Source organism: Humulus lupulus, chromosome 4, assembly GCF_963169125.1.
Source record: "Humulus lupulus chromosome 4, drHumLupu1.1, whole genome shotgun sequence".
Classification (NCBI taxonomy): Eukaryota; Viridiplantae; Streptophyta; class Magnoliopsida; order Rosales; family Cannabaceae; genus Humulus; species Humulus lupulus.
The window spans coordinates 229,540,337-229,553,790 of record NC_084796.1 but is presented as its reverse complement, the minus strand read 5'-3'; the positions used below and the strand labels follow the sequence as shown (position 1 = coordinate 229,553,790).

Below are 13,454 nucleotides of genomic sequence, written 5' to 3'. Positions count from 1 at the left end.
TATTTTAAATATGACAATCACAATGCTCAAGTTAAGGAAACAATTTTTAAAGCAGTTCAAGAAACTTAATAAGTACAATAATAAAAAAAAATCATAAAAAAGTAATGACTATACATTTTATGATTAATAAGAAAATGTTGTACTTTTTAACTTTGAGCAATCGGATTCTCATCATGTTGGTCATCATATATTTCTGATTCGTAGTGTCCTCTTGGTGGAGCCTTTAACACAATATACCAATTTGAATTTTCATTCTCCCTTGCGTAAAATATCTGTTTAGCTTGTGAAGCAAGTATGAATGGTTCTCTAATAAACTCTTTTTGTCCTTGGTGTAGGTTTACAAGAGTATACCAATCAACCTTCTTTACACCCTTGCCAACATGTGCCCAATTGCACCTAAATAAAGGGATATGAAAACTGTAATAGTCCAAGAGTATAATCTGATTAATTAACCCATAATATCCTACAACATCAGCCAATTGTGCATCATCTTTAGCACTAGATCTACACATCGTTGTTGCTTCCATATAAACACCACTATTTTGTGTCGTTCTCTCTGCATCCTTAGTATGAAATCGCTGCCCATTAATAACATATCCCTTATAGGATATGATTGCTTTACGAGGACCATGTGCCAATCTTGATAACATAGCAAAACTGATAAGATCTTCCTGCTTCAAACAATTGCTAACCCAGTAATTCAGAGAAAAAAACAGCAATAAAATCCAGACTAATCAACCCAGAATTCAATTCCAGCCAGAAAACAGTAAAGAGACAGAGAAACAATTTAGTGCCCATCAAGTGTTCTTGTATCAAAGTTGGTAGATAACTTTAAGATGGAAGTACAACTTTAAGTTTTCTGAATCCAATCATAGTTTTGATTTGTTTTCTTTAATTAGTACCATATAATTCACTCCAAGTAGAATGAAATAGCTCACTTTACCTTTATATTTGGATATTAAATAGAACTCATCATAGAGTATATGACAAAAATAGAGCAAACTCATATAAGAAAGTAGATAATATGCCAATATTGTTTTAGTTAGTTTACATACAAAGTATTGGCTTATAAATGTATAAATCAAAATCAAAAGAACAAAAAACAAGTAAAATATTTTTCAACAGCCCAGAAATTGTCTATTTGATAAAAAATAATTGAGAACAAATAAATAATCCCATCATTTCATCACGAGAGAAACCTCTAAGAAACCAACTCCACCAAAAATTGACTTAATTTCATTTCACCTACGAGAATCTCAGCTCAGTACATTATTAAAATTTCTTGAAAACCCAAATGCTGATATACATAAATTAGATTAATCAAAACATAGATATGGAAATTAAAGAGTAACATTAGATACCTGATAGAGATGAAATGCGGAGAACCAATGAAGAGAATTTAGGGGGTGAAGTTTTCTTTCTTTCTTTCTTTCCTTTCCGTTTTTCCTTTTCTTTTTTCCTAAGAATTCAGGGGAAAAAAAAAAGAGTATGAAGAGCAAGCACTGTATTTGGGTTGAAGATCGACAAGTAAAAGAGGCCAATTTTTCTTCTTTTTTTGAGCAAAGCCAACTCAAAAGATGCTTGGGAGACAAATCATTAGGGCACAATTGGAAAAAACTTGAAAAGGAAGTTGAAATTTTCAGGGAGAGAATTGAAGACATGGAAATGAAGAGAGAGCAAAGCAATGAGATTTTGTCTAAATGCTTGGAGTCTCTTTCATCAGCAAATGTGAGCTTGGAAAGGATCATAAAAAATGTGGCTGTAGAAAAAACTGATGATGATGATGATGTCAAGTTCATTAAAGGCATAGATGTAACGACCCGGATTTTCAAGACTCGATAATGCGGAAATATAAATGTTTTCATTTAACAAAATGTCTCAAAAACCCATAGAAAAAAAAAACTTTTTAAAAAGTCGTATGGCCATACTTAACATTTAGTAACAAACATGTTTTATAAAGATTAGAGTGAGCCTAGTTTAGGAAAATTACACAATATTTCCAAAAATAAAAAGGCTTCCCAAAAGGTCGGTCCACATGTACATTTGCAAGGAAGACTCCAGCGCTCACTGCTCTGCCCTGCCCTTGCCCTTACCTACAACATGAAACAACTAGGTAAGCGAAAACGCTTAGTAAGATCAACTTTCAAACAAAGCAGATAGAGAAATAGGGATCCGGACCCTACACAATCAATTTCAAGAACGCTAAAGCGTCCTGGCAAACTTATGGTCATGCCTGATAACCAAGGATAAATTAATTCATATCTAGATAAAAATCCTGCACTCAGAAAAATCCCAGAACAAGCAGATATATTATATCACAACTATATCTTATCAACAATTATATCCCTGCACTCAGAAAATCCCAGAGCAAGCAGATATATTATATCACAACATAATTCGAGACCAACGCTCGACAATTTCTAACAATTCATGCGTAACGCGCCCTCCAACATAATTGCTAATCTGTAAAAGAGAACCGAGTCTCCACACTAAGATCTAGCCAATAAATATTCTCATCAAGGGTAACTATCGTGTTACCTAGGGCATCGCTACTTATCCAAGAGCGTAATCCAATTTACACGGTTTTACGGAGACTTCTATGTTAATCAGTGGTGCTGGTGAGCAGCTGCCCCTAGGGTGTTCAACCTCACTCTATCTTGGCAACCCCTAGTATCTCTAGGCACTCTCACGGAATGGCCAATATTCACGGCTGCTATCCGGGAATAACTTATCAGAGCACTTGCTCGGATTCTAACCGTCCAATGATTAAGTAAGCATGAGGGCCCCTAGGTCCCATTTATCTTGGCGCCCCTAGGTTTAACCAGCTTATCCTCATCTCATGGCCACTCGTCGCGGTAATGAACCGGACATAAATAAAATCAAGCAGTGTGACGGGGATCAACCGTCTAGGATATGACAGACTTCTACCGTTCATATTTTCTAAATCAGCACTCACTAGACTAACGTCTCTAAGCAACTTTCTATGACAGCCTATATATGTGCATGTATCCCTATACTAACATACAAGACAATAATCATTTCATGTTGCAGCCATACAATATAAGTTGACTTACTTGGAGTCCTTAGCGCTCAGCAAGTTTTCACCCTCCAACGTTCAGTCCAGTTACGCTTAGCCAATACTGTAGTTATCCATACAGTATACTCGGATTAATTATGGCACTAATAATTCGTTATTATTATTTTGGGCAGTTTGGTCATTTTAATAAAAGTCATTTGTAAGGATTTATAATCCTTATTTGGGTTTTAAACCTATTAAGGAAAGTTATACAAAATATTCGAGACTAAACCCTAAGTCTCGGGGAGACCTATCCTAAGGTCTCGATACCTAGGCTCGGGTATCACAATGGTATTTCCCCACAACCCGCTAAAAATCTTACTCTTTCAAGGTATCGCTATTAACCCGCACTTTCGACTAGTCGGTTAAAATATGTAAGATTTTAGCCGGTATTATATCCAGAAAATACAAATAAATTCCTTAATTATTTTTAAAGAAAATAAACTCTTTAAATTTTCCTTTTATTTTTCTTAAGGTTTTAATATCTAAAAACCGTTTTAAGAAAATTGCCTAATTTGTCTTAATTAGGAAAACCGTTATAAATTTCTCATATTGACTAATTAATTTTCTAAAAGAAATTAATCAATTTTACTTACTAGAAAAATCATTCATTTAATTATTTTCTCAAAATATAGGGTTTTAAACCCTCTTTTAATTTATTAACTATTAATAAATTAAATCTCTTATTTTTAGAAAGAATAAAAACTCTTTAATAAAAATAATTCATTTAAACTCAAAGGGTAAATTTTAGTGAAAATATGATTTCAAGACTTACCATTTTATATCTTGAAATAAACAAAATTTTACTTTTTTACCTTATGTTCCAAAATATCATTTTTACACTAAGTGTGAAAAACCTATTTTTCACATTTTTAACTACATACTTCGTTAGTTCATATCTTGAAATTTACTTACCCAATTGTTACCAAAATTTCCCAATTCCATTTTTGTTATGCCATTTAGGTCTTTGTAAAATCTTAGGTCAAAATGAGCATTTTTGATTGGTGAAATCATTTTCCAACAATGAGGTAAAAATTACCTTATTTTCAAGTCCTTATTTTTTCCAAACTTTGACAGCTAATAACTTTCAAACCGTTTAATATTTTCTTACCAAATTTTACAGTGGACTAATAGGTTATGCCAGAAATGTGTCCACAAAATTTTAGAAAAAACTGGGTTCATTTGCCCTATACAGTGGCTGTCTAAACTTGGTTCCGAAAATGAGAATACGAAAAAACAGTTTTTTACCTAAACTTTGAAATAGCATAACTTACTCATTTCTAAACATTTTTTAGTGTTTCAAAAGCTCAATTTTATGTACTCAATCTCAAAAACATAACAGTACAATTTAATTTTACAAAAACAATATACAGTGGCTGCTTGACCCCTTGGAAGTCACAGCTTAAAACATGTTTTGTTTTAGGGTATCCTACAAAACCCTTGGGGGTTTTGGTTCCCATTTTCAAAAATCAATACACATGCATCATAAAAATTATTAAACAACTACCATAACCTTATTACATCATCAACAAGAAACTCTAAGCATTAGATATACAAAAAAATGCTTAAAACTAAAAACCCTACAACAAACTCATCAAAAGTAAACTTTTTACCTCTTTGGTGTTCTTGCTTAAGGTTTGGACCTTCCTATAAGCTTTGACTCCTTCAAAACCTTTCAAAAACCCTAACAAACTTCCCCCAACAACATAGTCAATTAGCTATTTGAAACTCTATGCTTAAAACTTTACAAAAACCTAGATTAGTGAAAGTTTACCTTAGGGAAAATACTTCCTAGACCAAGACTTAGCCTCAAAGTTTCCTTGGTGTTCTTGGGCTTGAAAAATGGAGAGAACACTTTGAGAGGTCTTCAAAAATCAGATGATTGAATGTGAGAGAGTGGTGTGGTCGGTTGGGGAGGGATGGAAGAGATATATACTATCTAATTTACCCTAAAAACACTCAAGTGTTTTGCCCACTTGCTTTTATCCCTAACCTTTAATTAAATGGGATTTAAATCTTATAAAAGTGGGTTCACACAACTCTAAAAGACCACATGGCCGGCCACCCTTTGCCATATATGATCATTTCATTTTTTTTTTTTTTTTTTTTTTTTAAGGGTTAATAAATGTTTCATAAGAAGAAAAGTCCAAATTGACTTTTGACACCTTTTTCACTCTTATTAAGTTTTAATTACCAAACTTAACATTAATTAATTAAATTAAATGTCTCTCTCATTTAATTTAATTAATCACATAATAAAATTTAACCTAAGGTCCATTCATGGAATAAAATTCCCCATTTCGGCAAAATTAGGCATTTAGCACAAAATGCCTTAAAATTTCCATTTTCTTTTAGGTTTATTATTTTTGACCAAACTTTAACTTTTATGAATGTATTTTATGCCCAAAATATAATTGCCATGATTTTTCGTTTTATTTTCCGAGATTTTTACCCGATCAGGGTTTTTGTGTCGGTCCAGGACCGAAAGTCTTATCTTGACTTTTAAAATCACAAAATTCATATTTTGGCTAGCAATAACTCATGGAATACTTACAAACAAAATATAATATTATTTAAAATAATATTCTTAACCCAGGGGAAAAATCCCGACCCGAGTCGTTTAAAGGTACCCAAAAACATAGGACGTTACAATAGAAAAGAGTGATTCAATGCGTTTGGAATTGGAATTGACTGAAGAGCTATTGGTAGTTACAAGACTTGCTTCTGAGGCTGAAGAGAAGGTGAATGAGTACAAATAATTGAGGAAGAAGGAGAAGAGGGAGTTGGAGAATAGTGTGGTGAGTTTGACAGAGGAGAATAGAGATACCAACAATTTGCTGAGAGCAGCCTTGTTGGAGAAGGAAGCTGTGGAGAAGAGGTTGAAGGTGAATAGCGAGCAGAAGAGAGTTGCCCTTTTGCAGATTGCGGAGCGAGGTTTGCAGAGAGTTGGTTTTGGGTTTATGATGGGAAGTGGGAACACTGAGCAATCACTAGAGAGTTTTTCAGGAACCAAGTCAGATAGCAGTGAGTGTGAAGAGGATGCAATATTTCGTAACTGTTTTTATTCGTATCTATTAGATTTTGCTGATTTTTGGTTTGTATTCTACAATTGACTTAATTGGGTAGTTAATAAAATTTATATAGATATGGCTCCCCATTCCCCATAGTCTGTCTCACCAAATCATACCAGAGAGAATTTTGGTTCAGAATTTATTTTATTGGGTCTAAAATTTGGACTTGATTTCGAAATTCTGACAGGATGATTTACTTATTTGTATGTAAACTCATACTCTGACGTAGAAAATAGGTGAATTTTTACTTTTTAAATTTTAGGTGGATTGGAGATCTAGACATATATGTAATTAAGATAGTGGGGTTGTTGAAAATATATAGAAGTTTCCAGGATTTTGATGAGGTATAAGGGTGTGGCTCTTCTAGTGATTGGGAATTTTAGCTGTGGGTTCATTTCAAATTTTATAGAAATTACTTGACCTGTGCGTTGTGGTGCCTAGTTGAGCTTGTTAGTGATATAAGGTTGTAAATTTTCTATCCTCTCCACGAATAAAAGCCTGGTATGTCTGTACTAAGATTACCTACCTTTAGTTGATTAAGAATGGCCAACACCAATTTCATTATTAGCCTGAAACTGGAACTAGATGATTGACCTTTGAGAATCGGACAAATGTTAAAACTATCTAATTACTGTCATTTTGAAATTTTCTTATTAGGCATCAACTGTGGAGAGGATAATGAAGAATGTGGTAATTCCTGCTAACACAACTAAACAGCAAGCACAACTACAAACTAATGCTAAATGTTAGCAATAATTAAAACTGATGCACAAGAACACAGAAATACCAATCAAACAGTCGAATGCTAAAGTATTGCTACAGCAATTATCTCAGCAAAACAGAAAAGAAAATAAAGCAAGAAACACAAACAGTTTTATACTGGTTCGGCCAAATGGTAGTTCCTACTTCCAGTTTCTCCCCTTTATTGATCTTGATACAATGTGTATACAACTCTTGATTACAGCAGCTCAATCTCTCAATGATCAAAACACCATGATCATGAACAAATACAAAAAAATACTCTCGGGAAAACTTTTGCCTCTCAAAACACTTGAGAACAAGAAAAGTGATTCTTGTTCAGACTTTAATCTCCTTAGCTATGATTCAGTATGAATCAATCTCACTAACTCATCATACTCTGTACTCCAAAGAGTTCTAACCCTCGGTTTAAATAGAGAGCAAAAGACTAATCTAACCCGAGACTATTAACTAACTTAACCACCTTAACTATATTAACATTAACTTTTATATAGTTAAGACTTCTTGTTTCTTTTATGTGGATTAAAAATACCACAAAGAATTTATGGCTTGAGATAACTAAGTTGAGGCGATCTTTGGAAGAATCCAGGTATACCCTTTACCATTCAATTACTAAAGAGAAAACTACAACATTTTTAAAAACAATTCTATCTGTTCACATCTTTCTATGCCCGTTGGAGTTTCTTTTTGGTGTTTTCTATTACTTAACATCAACACTATGCCCAGGTCAGACACCGATTGCAGAGTCTTACAGAGAAACAAGCTCAAATTATTGAAGAAAACAAGTTATACATCAAGGAGTTAGAGGAAAGACAGAGAATTGTTTTTAAAAATGAGTTTAATGTATACAATTAGAAGAAACAAAAATGCATGCACTTACTTGCTGGGTAGAGGTGTACTTCAGAGCTGCTTGATTAACTGAGAGAGAGTGATCGGACGGGAGAGGCACCGACTGAGAGAACCGAGAGAGACCCTTGGCTGTGCTGACTGAGAGAACCGAGATGTGGGTGGGAGAGGCGCTGGGTTCGTCTGGGTTCCTCTGAGAGAGATTCACAGTGAGCGGGTGGGAGAGGCACTGGGTTCGTCGGCGCTGGGTTCGTCTGGGTTCCTCTGAGAGTGATTTACAGTGAGCGAGTGGGAGAGGCACTGGGTTTGTCTGGGTTCCTCTGAGAGAGAGATTCACAGTGAGTGGGTGGGAGGGGCGAGTTCGTCTGGGTTCCTCTGAGAGTGAGATGGATTATGATATGGAGTGAAAATGGAGAAAATGGGAGAGACGGGTAACGTGGGAAGAGAGAGAGAGACGGGAATGAGGGAGGGGAAATGGGTTTTTCTTTGTCTTTTCCTTGTTCAATTAAGCTGCTTTGACAAACAAAAAAAGAAAAACAATAAGCGCCAATGAAATATTACTCCCGCCAATTAAATGAACAGTGTGTTGTATAGATTATGTAACATTTTAATAGCCTTTTTTTAATAATGTCCAAATGCAATGCTATTAATGAAGCTTTTTCTTGTAGTGATTATGATATTATTATTAGGAATAATAAGGCAATAGAATAATTTCTATATATATGATATAGAATAATAAGAAGAAAACAGAAGTCAGAGAAACAATTCAGAATATGTTTTTGAATTTTTGTCAGACAAAAAGATTGTCTTCTTCTTCTTTATTCTAACCATTCTCAGACCATAATCCGAGTTCTCATGTGTTGAGAAATACTTGTGATTCCTAAATTGCAAACCGATGTTCTCTATGTGCCCACACACATCTTGAGGTGTAGAGAACACTTCGGAAGATCGTGGTTTGAGTGCTCAAAGCATTGGATAGGAAGATCGATAAATATACGAAAAGAATCAAGGACACTTGATAGGCTTCAAGAAGTAAATGCCTATGTTCTTAAATATTATGTGCTTATATGTTATATATAAATATATTATATATTTATATATATGTTGCATGATTAATAATATTGTATGTTAATGTTTTCTGTCTAGATGTTTTCTAGTTCATATAAACTGTTTATATGAGTGATAAATTTTTTTTATTGTTCTAAACGATGGGCCCACCATGCTTACTCCCTTCATACTCTGTATGTTTTTCCAACACTAGTTGAGCCACCGCTCTCCCTTCATTTTCTCAACATAATGAGCTTGACCTAAGGCATAACCATTGTTGTGATCAATTTAATATTTGATTTTAAATACGCAAGTGCACGTAATCACACAAGTAATATAATGATAAGTAAATCGTCTCCACGGGGATTGCAAATTAAAAAAATAAGCAAAACAATTACTAAACAATTTTAGAAAATTAAAAATCAAGTGGGTTGTTTGTAGGCTAAGCAAAATATTAAAATAAAATGGAAATACTGAAATTAAAAACTGAACTGAACAAGAAAATCGAGAGAAATATATGGATTGCAAAATGGACTTGAATTATTGAATTCCCCTATATTATTTATCATGAACAACTTGCGGACAGATTGCTGCAGCAATATTCTAGCAAAACTCCCAGGTTAACAAGAATTAATTTAAACACTCATAAAACTTTCCCAAATTTTATGACATTAATTCTTCTACCTAATTAAACATATTCCTATGCAAAATCAGATTTAAGAATGGAAATCAAAGTTTAATTCTCAAAAGTTACACAAGGCAAATAACATACCCTATGTTACTTACTAACATAACCTAACCTAGATTATGACTTGTGTCATCCAAGTTTTTCTCATTACATTTAATCTTTCCAGCATTAAACATAATTAAATAACTTGCCATTGCTGGCCAAACAACAACAAGAAATTAATATAAGCACACTTGAATGAACAAAGGAGATTTTACTAGAATAAAGTGCAAGAAATTTATAGATTATAATATAGGGTTCATCAACAATTCAAGCCACCTAAAAATTAGTTCATGGATGAGTTCATAGACATTAATTCACAATCAAAACAGCCCATAATATTCAGATTTAGAATCCAACTCAGAAATTAATAAAATAAAGTTTAGGAAAAGAAGAAAGAATAAATCCAAAATGATGCCTGAGCTTTCTTTGTTTGTCCTCCTTCTTCCTTGTTGGTATTCTCAGCTTTTCTCCTCTATTTTTTATGGTCTTTCTTTTCCAAAAATGGCTGCTCGTCTTTATACGGCTGAAACCCTCTTTTTTGTATATTAGGTTTTCTCCTCCCTTTCCCAAAAGTACCATAATGCCCATTTTTCTCCAAAAACATCAATTCCTCATTTCTCTTTTTGTCTTTTTCTCCAATATGTTGACTAATTCTTTCTGCCCTTGCCACCTCAGCCAAAATTTCCAGCTTACTCATTGACTGCCATGTGTTCCAAGTGCCCAAAAGTTGCCTGATCAAAATGCTTCTGTTTTGTTGCAGCAAACCTGATAATTCAGCCATCAACAACAAAATTAAATCAAAATAGTTTCACATGTTAGTTCATTCCTTGTGCGAATATTTATCCATGAAACTATTACCTTTAACCCAATAGCTATTAAAAACTAAAAAAATAATTAAACTTAATTAAGATAATGAAAACATAAAGGTTAGCTACAAAAGCTAAAAATAAACTAACATCACCCATGATTTTTTCACAATTATAAGTTCAAAAGCACATGAAATAACTCTTTATTCAAGAGTTATCAACCATCCACATTTTTTTTAAACTTTGATACCTAGTATGGTATCAAGCTCTCCAAGGCCCTTCATTTTGTAGTTAGAAGATAGAAACCTCTTCGTTTCTATTATGTCTTTCATCTCATTACTTAATATCAACATATCATCAACATATAGACACATTAAGATGACATAGTCATCACAATTCTTAGACTATAAGCACTTGTCCGCACTATTGTAGAGTCCAAGAACTTTACTTAGCTAGTTAGATAGTAGTAGCAATAGTAATAATTGTAGTATTTTTATGACTGCGGATTTTGGTTCAGACCGCGATTTAATTGGACACTCGTAGTAACACTTGTAGATTTTCTAAGTTTAACCTATAGTTTAAGAATATTAATTTTAACCTAAGGTTTGATCAATATGAATGATATTGATGGTGATATTTATTATATTATAAGGTTTAGATAGACCCAATAAGATAGTAACACTTTCCATGTGTATGTTTAATATAATTAAGTATTTTTGAGGAATAAGTTTATTAAGATCAATATTTGAATATCGTAGGGTTTGTCAGTAGCTTTGAAATCGTTAGAGGACTTAGTCAAGGCTGTTTACTCAATTCAAATTAGGCTGAAAATGTGCAAATTCGTGTTTAATTTTCAGCACATGCTAATATATCGTAGCTATAGGGGGCGATATATTGCAATACGGGGATACGGAAAACGCGTAACTTCGCATGATCACCTCGACGAGCCTCGGGCATATTAGCCCAGGCGATATATCGCCTACTAGGGGCAATATATCGGCTCCTTTGAATGATTTTTTAATGTTTTTGAAACATCTTTAACCTCTTGATAAGTCCAGCATCTTTCTGACCGAGTCTTCAGCCTCTGCTGAACGATAATTAAAATATTTTTCAATTAAAAAGCCATTATTTTATTCAAGTCAAATGAAGATGTTTTTATTCTTGAACTCTATAAATAGGACCTAGTACCCAGCCATTTATTCATTCATTAAGCTAAGTTTAGAGGCTGCAAGCTGCTAGGTTATTTTTGAGTGCTTAAACACTTGGGTTGGGAATATAAGCTTTAACTTTATACGCTTAATAAACACTCGGGAAGTAAGGTTTATAGTATATTTCGGGTTCGAGGAGTAGTTCAGTTATAGAAGCATTCGAGGTATTCATTATTCTAGTTCATTTCTCTGTTTTTCTTATAGTTTTCTACTCAAAATCCTAACTCTATTCTTTATTCTTGGTTAGGAAATCTAAGATCTTGAACATAAGATTCTTGGTAAGTATATTTTTGATGGTATAGTTCTTTCATTCTTTTCATCCCTTTTTCATTAGTATACTCACCTTGCTTTGATGGTTCTTAGGAGTGTTTCCAAAGTCCCAGTCCTGTTCTCATATCCTGGTATATTTGGTAAGGAAAATAGGAGAGGATTCTATATGTTATCTTATGATTTATATGTTATGTTAAATGTTATCTTATGATTTATGTGTTATGTTATATGTTATAATATGTATGATTGTAGACTTGGGCATATGACTTGTATAACTAACAAGCCCCAATAAATTTATGGGCATATGACTTGCTTAGCTAGTAAGCCCCGCAAATCTAATGGGCATATGACTTGTTTAGTTTACGAGCCCCAAGTAATAATGACCATTATAGTATATGTGACATATGTTTATGATATGTTTTAGTATATGTTGCGATATGAATTTTATGTATATGATTTATGTGTTAGATTTTCCTTACTAGGCATTAGGCTCATTCCTTTATGTTTATATGTGCAGGAAAATAGCTATGGTGGTGGAAAGGTTCTTGGCAGCTTGGGGGTTGTGTATTGAGGCAGAATGGAAATGGATGAATTGAGCGTTCGGTTCGAGGATGAAATCGTTTCTTAGTCTTTTAAAAATTATGCTTTATATGTATTTTCCGCACTTTATTTTGTAATCCATTTTAAAGTTATGTTATGTTTTTCTTTTAAAAAACAATGGGATCCCATATCCTACTTTAAATTTTATGTAGTTTAACATTTTTTTTTTTTTTACAAGTTTTAATGAAGTTATGATTATTTCACATGTAAGTTTTATTAAAAATTAGTGGCTATGTATAATAGTCATTAATGGTCCAAAGTCTAGAGTAGTTGGGTCATTACAGTTGGTATCAGAGCAACGGTTCATCCGCATGAAGTTCTCCTCGATACACACACTCAAAGCTCCGAATCTGACCGCCAAGTAAGTATTTAAATTATAGTTATTATGCTTATATGTATAGCTAACAATTTTAGCATTTATATTTTCAGTTAAGTATGAACGGAGCATTAACATATGAGGATATCTGAGCCATTAAGGCTTTAAAGAGAATAAGAGAACCGAGAAACACCATAGGAACACTAAAGAAAATCACTCGGAGACTGCTTTTGTTCCACAGAGAAATAGGTCACCTTCAAGAGTCTAAGCAGATCATGATAAGAGCAACGGAACAATACGTTTTAGTAATTAGACTATTTAGAGTTTTTCATCACGTAATTGCAGCCTTAGAGGAGATATGGGAAACAATGGATGATGAAGATGAGCTGCCAGCAGCAATGCGATATTACTTTCTCTTAATTAGGTTCACTTCAAAATCATAATTTCAGTTTACAAATGAGAAAAAACATAGGATTTTTACGAACCTTCCTTGAGGACATTTTGAGGCACATGATAATGAAGATTATGAAGAGCTAGATGATGATATGCTAGATGAAGGATCGGATGTAGAAGATCCTGATTTTTAGAATAGTTAGTTTCATTGTTTGTTTTATTTATTGTTTGTTTTATGGTTGTAATAAGTGAAAACTCTTTTCCAAATTAATATCATGTTATTTTGTTATCATGTATGAGTTTGATTTTTTATTTTTGCAATCATAATAAAT

The 13,454-nt window shown here is 33.3% G+C and overlaps 1 pseudogene; it reads left to right on the top strand.

Moving 5' to 3' along the window:
* Positions 1–1,488: 1,488 nt before the first annotated feature.
* LOC133832971 (uncharacterized protein At3g49055-like) lies at positions 1,489–7,761 on the top strand (annotated as a pseudogene).
* The last annotated feature ends 5,693 nt before the right edge of the window (positions 7,762–13,454 follow it).